The sequence below is a fragment of the Lepisma saccharinum genome, chromosome 3 (genome assembly GCF_977018435.1).
Source record: "Lepisma saccharinum chromosome 3, izLepSacc3.1, whole genome shotgun sequence".
Lineage (NCBI taxonomy): Eukaryota > Metazoa > Arthropoda > Insecta > Zygentoma > Lepismatidae > Lepisma > Lepisma saccharinum.
In genome coordinates, this window is record NC_139231.1 from 82437435 (window position 1) to 82453713 (window position 16279).

The 16279-nt window shown below is 37.0% G+C and overlaps 1 protein-coding gene across 4 annotated transcripts in view; it reads right to left on the reverse strand.

Annotated features, from left to right (window-relative positions):
- Nucleotides 1-7836, reverse strand: part of LOC145985867 (E3 ubiquitin-protein ligase SIAH1B-like) — a 55963-nt gene extending 48127 nt beyond the window's left edge. For 3 of the 4 annotated variants that reach the window (XM_083119978.1, XM_083119977.1, XM_083119974.1), the window contains exon 1: nucleotides 7750-7836. The gene's annotated coding sequence lies outside the window, so the exon portion shown is untranslated. Of the gene's footprint in view, nucleotides 1-7149; nucleotides 7235-7749 lie in introns of those variants that run through there. The other variant, XM_083119975.1, reaches the window with a different exon arrangement.
- Between the last annotated feature and the right edge of the window lie 8443 nt (nucleotides 7837-16279).

Sequence of the window (16279 nt, forward strand, 5' to 3'; positions counted from 1 at the left end):
ATCTTTATGTTTAAAAGTGGTACTTTTCACAATTAAATTCTTTGAGGTTGCAAAAGTAATCAATCTTATACCATTATCATTACTTAATTCATGAAGACTTTCTTTACCAATCGTGGGTTTAAATGTCTCTTTTTTGCCAATCTGTGCATTACAGTCACCTAACAGAATTTTCATATCATACTGAGAAAATTTATCAAAGACCTGTTCTAACTCTGTATAAAAATCATCTTTAGTATTATCATCTTTATCTTCCGTTGGTGCATGTATGTTTATTAAAATAATTTTACACCACCTACCCTGTAAAACTGCATATGATATCCTATCATTAATAAATTCTATTGTTTTAAGAGCCGAGATAATTCTATTATTTATGAAAAAGCCTGTTCCAAAATTATGATTTTCAGTACCACCATAGAAAAAAGTATAATTTTTAGTTTTACAATTCCCTTCTCCTGGCCACCTAACTTCCTGGACAGCTACTACATCTAATTTATACTTCACTATCTCATTAACTGTACACTGAAATGCCCCAGGCCGGTAAAGGCTCAGAACATTCCAGGTGCCTAATTTAATATCCTTATTCCTAACGTAGATCTTATCCTTAGTCCAGGGACCTCCCAAAGTAGTCCCCACCCGGAGATCCGAACGGGGGACTATTTTACCTCCGGAATATTTTACCTTGGGAACATCCATGGCCTTATATTTCTGTTTCTTGACATGTCTTTTTACAGTGCAGAGTTGTCAGCTCTACGCCTAACCCCCGATATGAATGGAGGAACTACTACACAAGACAAACACAAACATATTAGACAGCACAATTACTACACAAGACGAACATAAACACATTAGACAGCACAACTACTACACAAGACACACAAACACATCACAACTACTACACAAGACACACACAAACACATCACAACTATAACACAATATAAACACACACACCACAACTACTACACAATATAAAAAAAACAAACAAACAAACAAACAAACAAACACAAACACACACACACACACACACTCACTCACTCACTCACTCACTCAAAAAAATTAACATTACAATGTGTTACTTCACATTTTATGTTTTCGTCAAAAACAAAATATGCATGCCTAACAAAACATGAGAAAGTATACACAACGGGAATACTATGACCATTTTCTAATACTCCAAACACATCCTATTTACGTTCATTGTTGGATAACAAGTTCTGGATCAGTTCTAGACATGTATTAGATATCCAGAATTGGATGTGTTTTGGATATCCCGCTTTGGACAAGATCGGTATATGTTTTGGATATCCAGAATTGGATGTGTTTGGGATATCCCGCTTTAGACAAGATCGGGATATGTTTTGGATATCCAGTTTTGGAAGAGATCTGGCTACGTATTGGATATTCGGAATTGAACAATGTTTCTGACAGCCAGTTCTACACACGTTTAGACTGTGTATTAGATATCAAGAATTGGTCGAGTTTTAGATATCCAGTTCTGGATATCCAATAGACGTCCCAAGGTTATCCAGAATTGGATATCTAATGGACATCCAATGGATATCCATAATATCCATGGATCTGATCTGGACATTGTGGATATCTAATGGATATCCCTGGGAGATTGGTGATGTATGGGGTGGGACTTTGTCCCCGGTCTCACCAAGGACTCGTCTCCACTCGAAAACAGGGCAGCCATGCAAAAAAAACCGACGTAAAATAAATTTTAAAAAGTATAAACGTAATTAACACCATCTATTATATTATTTTTATTTACATTTTCCGTAAATAGGACTGGTGCTTTTCCGAAAATATGCACAGTGTATAGTACCCTGAAATTTATTCTGGGAGAGTTTGAACCCTTATAAGAAAAATGAATAGGATTTTCCAGAACAAACGAAAAGACACATGAAAACTATTCATTAAATATAAACTTTATTCAGGGATAAAAGTTCTTTGAATTATCAAACTTTTCTAGACTGCTAGGGTGTGGGGGTGTAAGAATGGGGTCCCTTCTAAACGCCACTGTACTCTTCGGTTAACTGACATTCATATATATGGGCTGTTCGAAGAAAAAGCACTCATGTAAAAACATTTATGTTTATTCTTTCAATAGCAAACATTACAGGCATGATACGAGATGTTGGATGATCACTGTTTAGAATATTTTCTTTAATTGATTCATTGAGACTTAGAAGAAAGTAACAGAATATGGTAGCTTGTGACTTATGAACCTTTTCCCGAGCACCCTAGATATGTACTGTGAGAGTAAGAGAAATCGTAGAGGAAACCTATCAATTCCGTTAGTACGGATCAGTTGGAAAATTAGTACGAAATTTATATTATAACTGCAGTGATAAGATATTGCAGGAACTTTCGCTGTAGTGAAGCTTTCGTACTTCCCAATGTATGCTTTCCCCAAAGTTTTCCTAAAAATATTCCTTTTCCCGCTCATGAATTTGAAGAGCTGCAGCAACCCCATCAATCCTTCTTGGGTGTATGGATTTGTCCTCACCTACCCCTTTACGACATTCCTGGAACCCGCCACTGCCGATAACAAAGTGGGAGTAATTACTTCGGTAACAAACGTAAGCGCAATGACCAAATGCTCGTTCATTTCAATTTAGGTATCTGCACAGAGTAAACAAACTGATGTTTGTTTTTTTATGCCATTTTGCCACTGATGCGGAAGGACCCGGTTTGCTAACCTTGTAATTTAGTTAGGCAAATCGGTTAATCCATTTAGCTTCTCGTAAACGCCGCAAGAGGTCTCTTGATATGGAAGTAGTTGCTGATGGCCGACGCCTGAGTGGCTTCTGGTGGAATCCATTAGACCCTCTGCCGCTTTATTATCGAATCACTGGGACTACAACAAACGACCTTATATCATGGCTCACAGCAACATCTAAAGCGGACGTTACCAAATGAACTATTTCCGGCTTTCGACGCGATAAAATACACAATATATTTTGTCAAAATTGTAAACATACTAGCATTGCCGGATCTACAAATCTTGGCCCCCCCGCAAAACATTACCAAATGCCCCCTCTACCTACCTATCTTCAAACACAAACACACACACACACACACATACATATATATATATATATGTATGTATGGTGTCTCATGTAATTTTGCGACCTGAAATATTTCGTGAACAACAAATATTGAAAAACTGCTTTCGCAGATATATAGGTATGAGAGGGGCTCATGAAATTAGTGGACACACTACGTTCAACTACGTAAGGAAGTATCTACGATTTTCAAAACAAAATTAGTTTTCTTTTAATGGAAACCCCATTTTATTTTCAGCTTATTTGAAAGTACGGAAAAAATCATTAAGAATGGCGTTTGTTACATTGTAATACGTCAAGTAGTTCTCAAGTAAATGTAACCTGAAGTTGAGCGTGAAGTCGCATCCCTCAATATGCCGGTCGGCAGAGCCGAGCGCAAATGTCGTCATGCATACAGCCTGCAAGCATGTGCTGCTTTTTTCCTACACTCGCCATAGATAAGTGTCATCCCGGCCTTTTCAGAGTCTGAAAATACTATTTTCTCAGAAACAGTTCTGACGTACGTATACACTATCACAAACATCTGGTAAATCAGTGTACTTTGTTACGCCCTTGCTTTATTTGATAAATCAATTTGAAGGAAAAATGTATAAGCTGCAAAGTTTCAAAGTTGAAAACTTAAAGATTTGTCATGACCAAACGAGAGAAGAGTTGATTGTTCCAATGTACTAAAAATTATGACGTAAATAAATGAACGCCAATTAAAAATTAGAAAGATGTTAATGTAACTGATGGCGGAATGTTTAAAATTTATACTTTTAATTAACCCTTATTTGATAACAGAAAGATGTATCAGAACCTTTCAGATAATTTGTTAGAGTTTACTTATGTACAACCCGCAGTTGTTGGGAACGTAACAACTTTCCTAAGCACAACGCATACTATGCAGAAGAGTAACATGTTTGTTACGATACACGAATGGCGTCAAAAGGGGGACATGCATGTTACGACACACGAATCAACTTTTGAAAAAGGTTTGTTTCAAGCGTCAATTTCAGGTTACATTTACTTGGGAACTACTTGACGTATTACAATGTAACAAACGCCAAACTTTCAAATGAGCTGAAAATAAAATGGGGTTTCCATTAAAAAAATAAGTAAGTTTGTGTTGAAAATCGTACTTCCTTACGTAGTTGAACGTATGTATTGTGTCCACTAATTTCATGAGCCCCTCTCATACCTATATCTGCGAAAGCAGTTTTTCATTTGTTGTTGTTCACGAAATATTTCAGGTCGCAATGTTAGATGAGACACCCTGTGTGTGTGTGTATGTGTATATATATATATATATATATATATATATATATATATATATATATATATATATATATATATATAGTATTACACATATATAATTGTGTGTGTGTGTAATTCTTGATCACATGTTGACAAAGTCACATACAAGGGCCTACAGGGTCATTCAAAAGTCCTTTAATAACACCCCCTATGAAAAGTAAAGGAGTTAGGTTGGATACAATTCATGATAGAAACAGGTTAGGCTTAGGGGAACCACATTACGTCTGCTTCGAACACACCAACGACATTGATGTGTTGTGATATATATATGACACTGTTTTCTCACACCTGGAAAATGATACATTTGTTACAATCATGCAGTCATCACTTTTTCGTGATTAAATATAGGTTGAAGGAACCTTCACCACTGCATTTCTCGTGAAATTCTAGCCTGATTTGATTATAGGCTGACTGCCAAGCGGGAAACCCAGGGTGGGTGATCTAAGGTCGGAATTCTTCCGGCTTTGTCCCCGCATAAAGCGGCTCCAAAGCTCACCCAGCCTGAAATCAAATGGTACCTGGAGGGTGGTGATTATCACATTACCTCCAAGATGGCAGATATCGAAAATATGTGGGGCCCGGTAAAATTTTAGTATGCCTGAAACATATTTCTTCAATGTTACAGGAGAAAGTACTTACCGAACTGACTTTCAGTACACTTTTGAAAGGTCGTGGAAGTGTTTTTTTTTCCATCGCGTACTTTATTTCGCCAGTAAATCATGTGTTTTTGAAGATTAATGTCTCTCCAATGCACGAAAGCTGTTGCCTCTATGTCCTTCCACTACGTGAATCAAATGTTGCGTGCGTTCGATGATGTAACCCCCAGTCAGGTTTTCCAACCACACCGATGTTTTCCAAGAACATGACAATTTTGAAAATGACAAATTTAACTATGTTTGCCTAACCGTACCGAACCTAACCTTGCCGTGCATGGTTCGTGGGGCTATTTATGAATGGTTTGTGGGGCTACGTGCATGGTTCGTGGGGTTTTCGAACCTGGAAAAAAATACAAAATCAGTAACAGGAAAGTAGGTATTTTTAAGGTTGCAACACTGCATAACCACTGATCATCGACAACGCTAGTCAAGATTTCTCAGCCATATTACGTGTAACGCAAGCGAAAACGAACAAACAGGAATTACTCGATGTCGAAAATTGAGATTATCTGCGTGAAAAAAAAACGAAATGGCACCTTCAAGAATCCTTAGGAATGCAGAATACGTAAGTACCAGTGTGAAAAAGAAGAAAAGAAAGGAATTTCAGACTTTTCGGGGATACTAAACTTTTAATGAAAACAATTCTGCAGGAATTCACAATATTGGTCAAGGTAAACAACTATTCTTAACGTTTTCTTTTTGCTCCCTTGTTTCGACGCTACGAATCCTCAAGAACGGAAACTTCCCTCAATGTATGGAACAATGCCCTACAGATTCACAGTTCCGGGGCAGATTCTCTTTAATTGATAAATTCCGATGGTTTATTTAAACTAAAACTTGGGCGCGGAACCACAAGTAACACACATTTGGGTTAACGGTTCAGATTGTTTTAACATTTTTTTTTTCAAATTCTCCTAGCAGGAAAACTAATTATCGTAGAATTTTGGCAACCATTGTCACACGAAATTTGAACCTTCCTTAAAGTAATGAGCACTGTTTGGATTTCGAAATAAACTTATTTATGTTGAAAAAACAACTTAAATAAAAATTACCTTACGCAAGCATGCGCGCTTCACATGGACAACGTGTTTTCTGTTGGCAAGCGACTAAGTATCGTAGACTAGTGGGAATTAATCGTAAATCGGAACCTCAGTAGAATGCATTTAGAGACTTTATTTTAATGCTAAGAGAACCAAACCTGGCTTGCCTTGCCTAACTACGAAAGCATATATTGAACAAAATCTTAAGTAATCGCTAAAACTCCGCAGTATGAACAGAAGTAAATCGAAATCGAACCATGTTAAAATTGAATTCGTAGCATGATGAAATCGCAATAAAACAAAAGGAACTGGGGTCCATTTTTAGTCTCAAAATGAAGAGAAATTTATCGTATTCCGGAATATTTTTACAGTTTTTTATCCGTAAAAGAAGAAAACGTTTGCATGCACTCAAAAAGAACGTGCAAATGTTAACGCCACCAGACCAGGCAAAAACTCAAAACTACTGTAGCCACCAACGAACTTAACAGCATTAAATCTAACACTCCTTATCAAATGAACCCGATCATATCAGCAAGAAATAGACACACACATACCTTGAATATATTCATTTTTGGGACGAAATGTGTACAGTGGCAAAGAAATCACTTTTCAGTTTTTACACTAATGGCATATCTTCGAACGTACTCTTAACGTCATTGTCACATTCCTGTGATATCGTCCTCTACACCTCACACATTTCTTTTACTATGCCGCTAAACTATGAGCTTCTCGCTTCCTATTATGGCTTCCACCGGTCCATGCACGAACTTCACCAAAGAATGTTTTACCTGCATGAGTAAATGCACCACCAGCAGATAATGTGACACTGCTGACGTCACATCAGCATAGTCCACTTTCAACAACTGATACTCACGATAATCCTACATTACATACACTGAAACATACAAGTACGTACAACTGCTTTCAAAAATATTTTCTATTCTTTGGTGAGTCAAATAATTTACGTATGTACAATAAAATAAAAACGCACAAAAAGTAACACTCCATTTGCAAATCATATCACACAGATATGACGTCATGACATTATAAATATATCATATAAAGGCTAATTATTCTGTTATAACGTACCTCCGTCAGCTAACAGCAACGGCAAGCGTTCATATCAAACAATATCCTCACTAGTAACAATACAAAATTTTCCACTTTCTCGCGGGTGTACGGAGGGTCATCGGCACAGTAGACTCACTGATGTTTCCGTGTATTGGAGGGGAGGGGGAAATATTGACAATATATTTTTATGTACAATGTATGTACTTCTTGAGGACGGGTGGGCAGAAAGTGCCTTGACCCCATAAAGTCTGAGACTATGGCTATGAGAGTTTCTTTTGTATGTGCCCACTCATCGATTTCATCTGACCACCATTCATCGTGATTATTACGATTAGCCTACACAGGAAGACAAATGACGTAAAATCAGAAAATTGCAAATACCTGCCAGCCTTCATAGCGGTATGGTTAACGTAGCATGCTCAAAGCCAAAGGCTCTAGCTTGTAAGCTTTTCATGCTGAGTACATTTCGTTTCAAACGGTTCAATAGGACAGCTCACAAAGTCGAAAATTGTTCAGAAACTACGTATCGTAAGCCGTTCTATGGTTTTTATTATTATCTTTTATGACAATATAGTCTCTATTGCATTAATACAAATTGAGAATGTGCAGAGAACTTACCTGTTTAATGGTCATCTGATCGTGACAAAGAAATTCATGCAGACAGCACACACCCACAGTTGCCTGCCTCGGGAAGGATGTAAGCTTGTATTTTTTTCACGGTAGAGGGCATTGGCAATGAAGCGCAGAAACCAGTGCTCACATTTTGCAAGAAATAGGCCAAGAGACACGAATTGAAGGTGTGCGTTGTGTGTCAATGCGATGCTGCATGTGGGTATCAAACAGAAGCTGTCGAATCAACATTTCAGTGTTTGTGGATTCCTAAATGAACTCGCGAATGAGATCAATTTATTTTATAACAAACAAGGGTGTTGCCAGAACTCTTGCAGGTCTGGCGGTTAACATCAAAATACAATAGTATTATTTTGGTCGAATATCAGATAGGTTTTTCTCATTTCCTACATTTAATAATGCATAATTATTCTATTTTACTATCAACTTTTAAACAACCCGTGCAAGACATATCTTTAAAAGGAGGAAATTCTACTCATTATACGTTGTGCGACTTCTTCCATGAAATATCATTTTTGGATTTTAGAAAACTCATAGAACCATTTATTGTTTGGATGAACATGAAAACCTCAAGTTCTGACCTGGTTCTTGCATTTTTCACTCTCTTCCACCTAACTCATATTTTACTTTGGTTATTTTGCTGGAATGCAAGTAATGAACCTTATTTCTGTTGTTGACTGTCAAAATAATAAGCTCTTATAATTTGAAACGAATTATGCCAATTTCCAGGGGGATCGACTGATCAGTTCGACACTCCTTGCGACGTGCTACGAAGCCAGAGACCCAAACTTCAGTTTTTAGATAAGATATGGACGTTTCACTATGCCTATTCCTTCATCTTTCATATTTATCGTCACGACTCTTGTGGCACTCTTACCTACCATTATCAATTAGAAAGTCAGAGAGGAGATAAAATACACGAGGAATAATACACATGGTCATAGCCCACCCTGGCGCACTGTTTAAAATCGCGTTTATTAAAACAGTCGAAAATGTCATGTAATTTATATTACAAACAACTTACCAAAAAAAAAAAACAGGAACCCGATGCCAAAACAAAGTGAAATTCTTTTTAGTCTTGTTACTATGCCATACAAACAAGAATTTATTACAAAAATAAAAGGGTGTGTAAATATTGGAGCAAAATAATACAAAGTACCCAGGATGTCTGGTTTAGGATCGCACCCCACTATTTCGTGGATTGTGGAGGTCTCAACCTAAGAGTATAAGCAGTTCTTGTTGCCGTGGATTGTGGAGGTCTCAACCTAAGAGTATAAGCAGTTCTTGTTGCCGTGCAGTGAGTACAGGAATAGAATGTGTGTCACAATAAGTTGATTGAGTTGGTTATTTTACTTCGCTTTTCTGCCACTTTTGGCTACCAAGAAGATGACGATGAGTGATAATATGAAATTTATGAAGGGACACTCACAAAGAACAACCATGAACAGGCCGGAATTCGAACTCAGACAGAACCCCTGGCGTCGTAGCGCGCTGTGCTAACTACTCCACCACGGAGATCGGCGCGTGTCATAAAATAAATAAGGACGATGCTGAAACGTACTGAAGAGAGGAGAGCTCGATCGTGCCCTCATCGGTATCTAGCAATGGAACTCCCCCCCCCCCACCCCCAACGTAAAATACACATACTTACTTATTCTTCCATGTATTTTCTTTTTAGAGAAGAAAACTTTCGGAAGTTGTCACATGGTTGTTGGAATATAGTAGTAGCATCATATTTGTACCAAAACATGTTATTTATTGGCAGAATATAGAATCAGATGGGATTTTCCCCATGAAGCTTTTCTGTGTTCTCTGATCCCATGCTATATGAAATATCCAGACTTTTCAACACATTTCTTTTTCATTCTATTCTACGCTTTCTAAATGTTAAAAATACCATTTACAACATATTCTTATGTTTGGTAAGACGTTAGAACTTGTTATCGAACTAGTGTGGAAAATGTAGGTGCTTCAGGAACGGCAGGTAGAGAAAGGTTTCCAGTCAAACACACCCAGACGCCACCGCTCGCTTCACAATTCTACGAGCCACTGCTCCCGGGTTTAATAAAAAGTGACAATAATACAAACACAGAAAATACATATAACACTAATAGTGACGGTATTTTATGGTAAAGAGAAAGTACAATATGAATTCGTAGCACATATTAATGACAATAATGAGAAAAGAATGACAAACATGCCTTGACCTTTTCTCATACCGTTGGTTTTTTAGTTTTTTAAAGTCCACTTTATGTACTGAAAGGCTAATTGGGACTGGGCCTACAGTTTAAATTAGAATCCGAACCACTATGTGCCATCCAGTTAGGTTCCAACAAAAATTTTCTTGAGGTTTCTGTTAAACGTGGTATCTGAACTGATAGTTTTCGGCGAGGACAGCAATGCATCCCATTTCCTGTACGCCTTTACTGTAAATGAGACAACTGTGAACTTGTCCATGTTAAAGTGGTCAAAAGTCGCGAAAAACACTAATAGATTAAATCCGCGATATATCGCAATTTATTATTTATATATGCAAAAATGTGTTCAAGCATATCATTTTTATACAGTTTCTGATAACTATGAACGTTCTTCGGTTTTATATCGAAAGCCAAAAAGTTAAGGCCCGTACTTCCGGTTAAATGCAAACGTAACTATCCGTAGCATCAGGTCGAGGAGACGCGTCAAGTCTTCACTTTATGCGGCGGTAAAAACAGACGTAAACTCCGAAATGAGCCTCCCTCGGAGAGAAATCCCGCGGGAACGCCAGGATGGGCGTGTGACATGCGACGACGTGTCACCCCACAGGGGAGCCACATCCTACCTGTGCCGCTGCGTCCTCCAGGCGCCCGCCTAACGACCATCCAGGGGAAAGAGCAGGACTCCACCAAGGTAACCAGGTGAGACATTAACCCCCAAGGAAATTATACTCGTTCTTAGTTAAAATGAAGATGCTGTTCAGTACAGAATAAATATGAGTGTAAATGCACCATATGAATTAGTGTCCCCCCCCCAAAGGTTTTTTTTTCTTAGAAAGAAAATACACGGAAATGTAAGTTTGTGAATTGACTTGCTTGTGTTGGAGTTGCGGGGGAATGAGGTCATCCATTGCTAGATTCAGGTGTGGAAACAAGAAATGTTATATTGACTTCCTTTTTGAAGGGAGATGTAACCAACATCATTATTAAAGGTAGTACAGTAAAGGGATTGTACAATAAACGGCAAAGATAATGGTAAGGGAATTGTCCACCGCTATTTTCATTACTTTTTTTATTCTACATCCTGTGGTGTTTTAAGGAATGAAACGATGTTGGTTCGAAGCAGGCATTGTTCTCTGTTAGTTGACGTCCTTATTTCAATTCAGTGTCATCACATTGTGTAATTCAGACCGAATGAAAATGGTAGTGGACAATTCGCCTACTGTTTCTTTCGCCGTTGGGTGTACAGTGTCATGAAGGCACATTCTCAATCTTTGCCATATTGAAGGTGATGTGATCAGCACCGCGTTCAGGACAGTGCAATGCATTTGTTAGAGTCTGGGTGAACCCCAGAGCCGGGCTCCATGCAGGGGCATTGTCGGAATTAATTTCCTCCTGAGATCATCCGTCGCGGGATTATTATCAACAATAACCATCTTAAAAAATAAAATTCACACAATTATCTTTCCACACTTGTTCGTTCGTTACCCGTTTCAAGTTGGTCCATACTGATTTTTATTTTTTACTATTTGTCACGTACCCACCACATCTGGCTTCTCTGGACTCCACCTTTCTTTATCGTACTGGTGTGAGGGCTAAAGACAGCACCTGGTCAGTTGTCAGAATTTAATACACGTCGGGATTTATCTGTTCTATTCCTGAACAGTTTAATGCAATTCATGATAGTTTCTAGATTCTATCATTCTTATAACAATCTGACCTCTCCCATAGCGCAGTGGTAACGTCGTCGCCTTGTAATCAAGGACTACCGGTATTGATACCCGGTGGAGACACATAGTGGTTCGGGTCCCATTTTAAACTGTAGGTCCAGATCCGATTAGCCTTTATGTCCATAAAGCTCGTGTATTTATTCTTATCGCCACCTTATTTAGGATATCAACCTTCCGACGTCACCAACCACAGAATACTATCCGTAAAGGGAGGATATACATTTTGATTATAGACCTTTGCTTAGATTATACTGCACGTTCATATAACAGAGTTTCAGTGTAGCATAGATTTGTTGATGACATAGCCTATCTGTAAATCAGGAAAAAGTTAATTAGCAGGCGAATCAGGTGCTCGAGTTACAACCCGGAGCCACCTAAATTTCGGACGTGCGATGGCGAGTAGAAGGGATAATACTTTAGACCTAACAATAGACCCGTTAATTGACATTAATGGCTTTTTTATTCATTTTCGAGGGGTGACGCTATTGTTATTTAATCTAGCGCCACGTGTCGTGGCTGGAGGAGGGGTGACGCTATTGTTATTTAATCTAGCGCCACGTGTCGTGGCTGGAGGAGGGGTGACGCTATTGTTATTTAATCTAGCGCCACGTGTCGTGGGTGGAGGAGGAGATGAGTCATCGATGACTCATGCACACGTGTGAGTTTGAAATTAATGGTTTTCCATTAGTGCACAAAAGACACTATTATGTATTCCGTTTTTGACCTAAGCTAACACTATTGTTGTATTTTATTAATGCGTTTCTGCCGGATATGAGTCACAGATGATTTATACTGACGTTGGAGTTTGGAATTAATGGTTTCTCCATTAAGGTACAAAAGACACTATTATGGAGTTCGTTTTCGTACTATTCTAACACTATTGTTGTATTTTATTAATGCGTTTCTGCCGGATATGAGTCATGGGTGCTTTATACAGATGTGGGAACTTGGAATTAATGGTTTTTCCATTATTGTACAAAAGACATTTTCGGCCATTTTGGCGTCGGTGGTGAGTTATATTTGGTATAATTAAGGATCCGGATTTACCCGTATTCAACCGGTGCCGACGCGTTCGATCGGAGGTAGAAGATATTATAACACATGTTCGCTTTAAAGGCGAAGAAATTGAACGATGTATCCTATATGAAAACGAAGTATGCGAGCAGAATCCATGTTATTAATATTAACCTGTTACGGAAGAACCTGTTATGTGGTTGCATTCATCGGCACCCCCAAACCGCGCGCGTTCATGGATACGCGTGGGGAAAAAAGGTTCTCTATTGTTACGGCCCCCATCGCTTGGTCTTCTTCCGAAGTTGAATGGAAGTCAAGTGTCGCCAAATTTTTACACACGAGTATTGATTTTCTTTGAGGTTCCAATTTTATTTGGTGGAAGTAATCTACGCGGTATTTCTGCCGCCTTTTGTAACATTGCAAAGACTATTTAATCTAAGGCGTAACGAATTTGGCTGAACTAGGAACATTCAGTTCCAGTATCTACAGGTTAAAGTGGATGCGATCCACTATTTGCTCTTATTTCTGGGTTGCGAACCACGGCCCATTTGATTATTGGGTTATAAACATCAGGATTCATGTAAAATTGACCAGATGTTTTTACTGTTAGAGACAATATTTCGCATTTTTTGTGTATTTTTACTCAGAAAACGCTATTTGAACGATTCAAGCAAGAGTTCGCATGGGAATTTAGACACACAAACTGTGTTTCTTCAACTTTAGCTGAAATTTAGGTTTATTTTTTTACTCTAATATCACAATTTCTTCTATTCAGGCAACATTTTTTATTAAATTTTGGACTCACAAAGACATTTTTCAACTTTTAACTTGTTATTTTAAAAGTTTATTTCCATTTTTTACTCTAATATCACAATTTCTTCTATTCAGGCAACATTTTTTATTAAATTTTGGACTCACAAAGACATTTTTCAACTTTTAACTTGCTATTTTAAAAGTTTATTTCCATTTTTTACTCTAATATCACAATTTGATCTATTCTTGCAGAAGTGTTTATTGCAATTTTGACTTGCAAAGATAATTTTTTCAACTTCTTTTATTATTTTTTCTATTTATTGCCTTTTGTATCTTATATTTTTAATTCTTAACTTTGAGTTTTGTTCTTTATTTAAAAAATTTCTCTAATCACTAAGGAAGAAGTACTTTTAAGTAAAACTGTACCCACAAAGTTTATTATTACTATTATTATTAGTATTATTATTATTATTATTATTATTATTGTTTTTGTTTTGATGTAGTTGTTGAATCTTGTTGTTGTTGTTAGGGTTTATTGACTTCCACTACGCTATTTTTGGTTTGCTTCGTAGGAAAGTTTGTTTATTTTAGAGTTTCCTCGGTATTTTCTTACTGTTAGGGTAGGTAAAGTTTCCTAAATATATGAGTAGGGTTCCATATATTCTTGTTCTTGCATGTTTTTCATATGATGTGATCACAACAACTCTCCAAGTGCTTTTACTGCATGTTTCCATTTTTATTGAGGCTTAGTGATTCCTAGAGCCACTTTATGCATGAGAGAAAGCTTGAAAATTTCGATCTCAGATAGCCGTCAACCTTATGTCAGAGTATTTTCGAGTATATTTTAGACTTATTATGGGGCAGTAGAATATCACGGCTTGCTTATTTTTTAAGTATGTTGCGCAGTTATTGTATTTTTGCTTTTGCTTTCTAGATAAACTGTATGAAATGTTTAATATTTGTACTTTTTTTTGCACTTATAAGAGGCCAAACTTTTACTGTAACTAAAATTATTATGTCTCTAAGCACTGAAACCCCTTTACAAAGAGTACTATAACTGAATGTTTATTAATATTGTTTCTTTCATCCCTTAAATATAACTACTTAACAATATAATGACAAATCACAGGACAAGACGATGTTAGCAGATGACTACGTGGCTCTTAAGTCCACCTGCCAAACTTTTCTTACCATGCTATTTACCCTTATAGTCTTTTATTCGGGGTACGTTTCAAGTACTACTTGACTTTTTGAGTGTTTGATTAACACCAGGGGTTATTTGTATCTGTTATGCTGTATTATTTGAGGTTTCTTTTTTTATTCTACAATCACTATATGTCCCTGAGAACTAAATTTCCACTGACTGAAGCTTAAAGCTTAGGCTCTACAGCATGTTGAATGGTTAAGCACTGGTCAATATGAATTTTACAGAGGCTAGTAGGAGGCATAGGAACACACGCCAGAGCCTTATTAGCGTGCAAGAAGCATTTTCAGGGAGTACTACGAGGAAACGAAGTTGATTTTTTTGAGGGCTTTACCAGTTACACAGCCAATATTTGCTATTTCAAGTAACTACATGTACCAAAACATTTTACAGCCCAACACTAACTAGACTTCAATTTATATTTTATTAGGTGCTAAATGTAGCAAGAACACTGATTGTACATACTTTTGAGAATCCAACTATTTCAGGATTTTTTCTATGTACGCATATTTTTATTGATTACTAACTTTAACAGACCAATCAGGAAGACGCCAAAATTCACTAAACTTAGTACTATAGTGTATGTGATTGCATGAAAAGTAGAAATTATAGCAACCACAAGATTTCGCTTTTCTTGCTTTTGGGACTAATCGTGACGCTGAGGATGAATGGATGGCCAAAAATCTTAAGGACTGGATGTATTTTACCACTACAGACGCTTATGTAGAAACACTAGAGTACTGTTGGCTTTCAAAATTGAGGTTATACTGTACTGTTTTTTAAATATTTCGTATTTGGCACGTTACAGTTATATCCATTTCAGGACAAATATTGCTAAAACTCTCAAATTTACTGGTACAAGTTGATATTTCTGCTATCAGAGGAATTAACAACCCTATTTTACAAACAAATGGTATTGTTTACACTTTATTTACTTCAATCTGAGACTAATATTTTACAGTAATTGAATCATTCAGCCCTAGTCAATATTTTACTGCATCAGAAAGTTTGTTATTAATCTAATAAGTATGCTATTTTGTGATATTCTAATGCAAACGTTGTTTAATTCACTGGTTATAATGCAAACTTTTGCACAAATTCGTTATATTCACTACCTTCAAACCAAACAATTGTACTTATTTAGCGCATTTCATTTATATTTCTTGTAATTAACTTATGTTTCTTATAATTAACAAACTAAACTAATTACTTTGGCATGTTAAAAACCTTATTTTTTACTATTTCCTATTCTATCAGGTTCTATATTGCTGTTTTTATCAATTATGTAAGACCACACTCTGGTAAATGCACATATATATTCTCTTTTATACACACGCACGCCACACACACACACACACACACATTTACACACTTATACGAACATACATCTGACGTTTTTCAATATTTTGCTATGAAGTTTGCATCCACGCTATTCAAACAAGGGCAGGCAATGTAGTATTTATGAGTATTAGTAATCCCAAAGTGGTGTTTTTGGTGTCCAAGTTCAGATGAGAGGCTGTTATGTGCCTTTTGCAGGGGATTGCATGTGAAGTGTATGCATATTGAGCATTATTGAGTGTGTAGGCTTCCAAGTTTTGCTGTTATTTTCCTATAATTCTGTG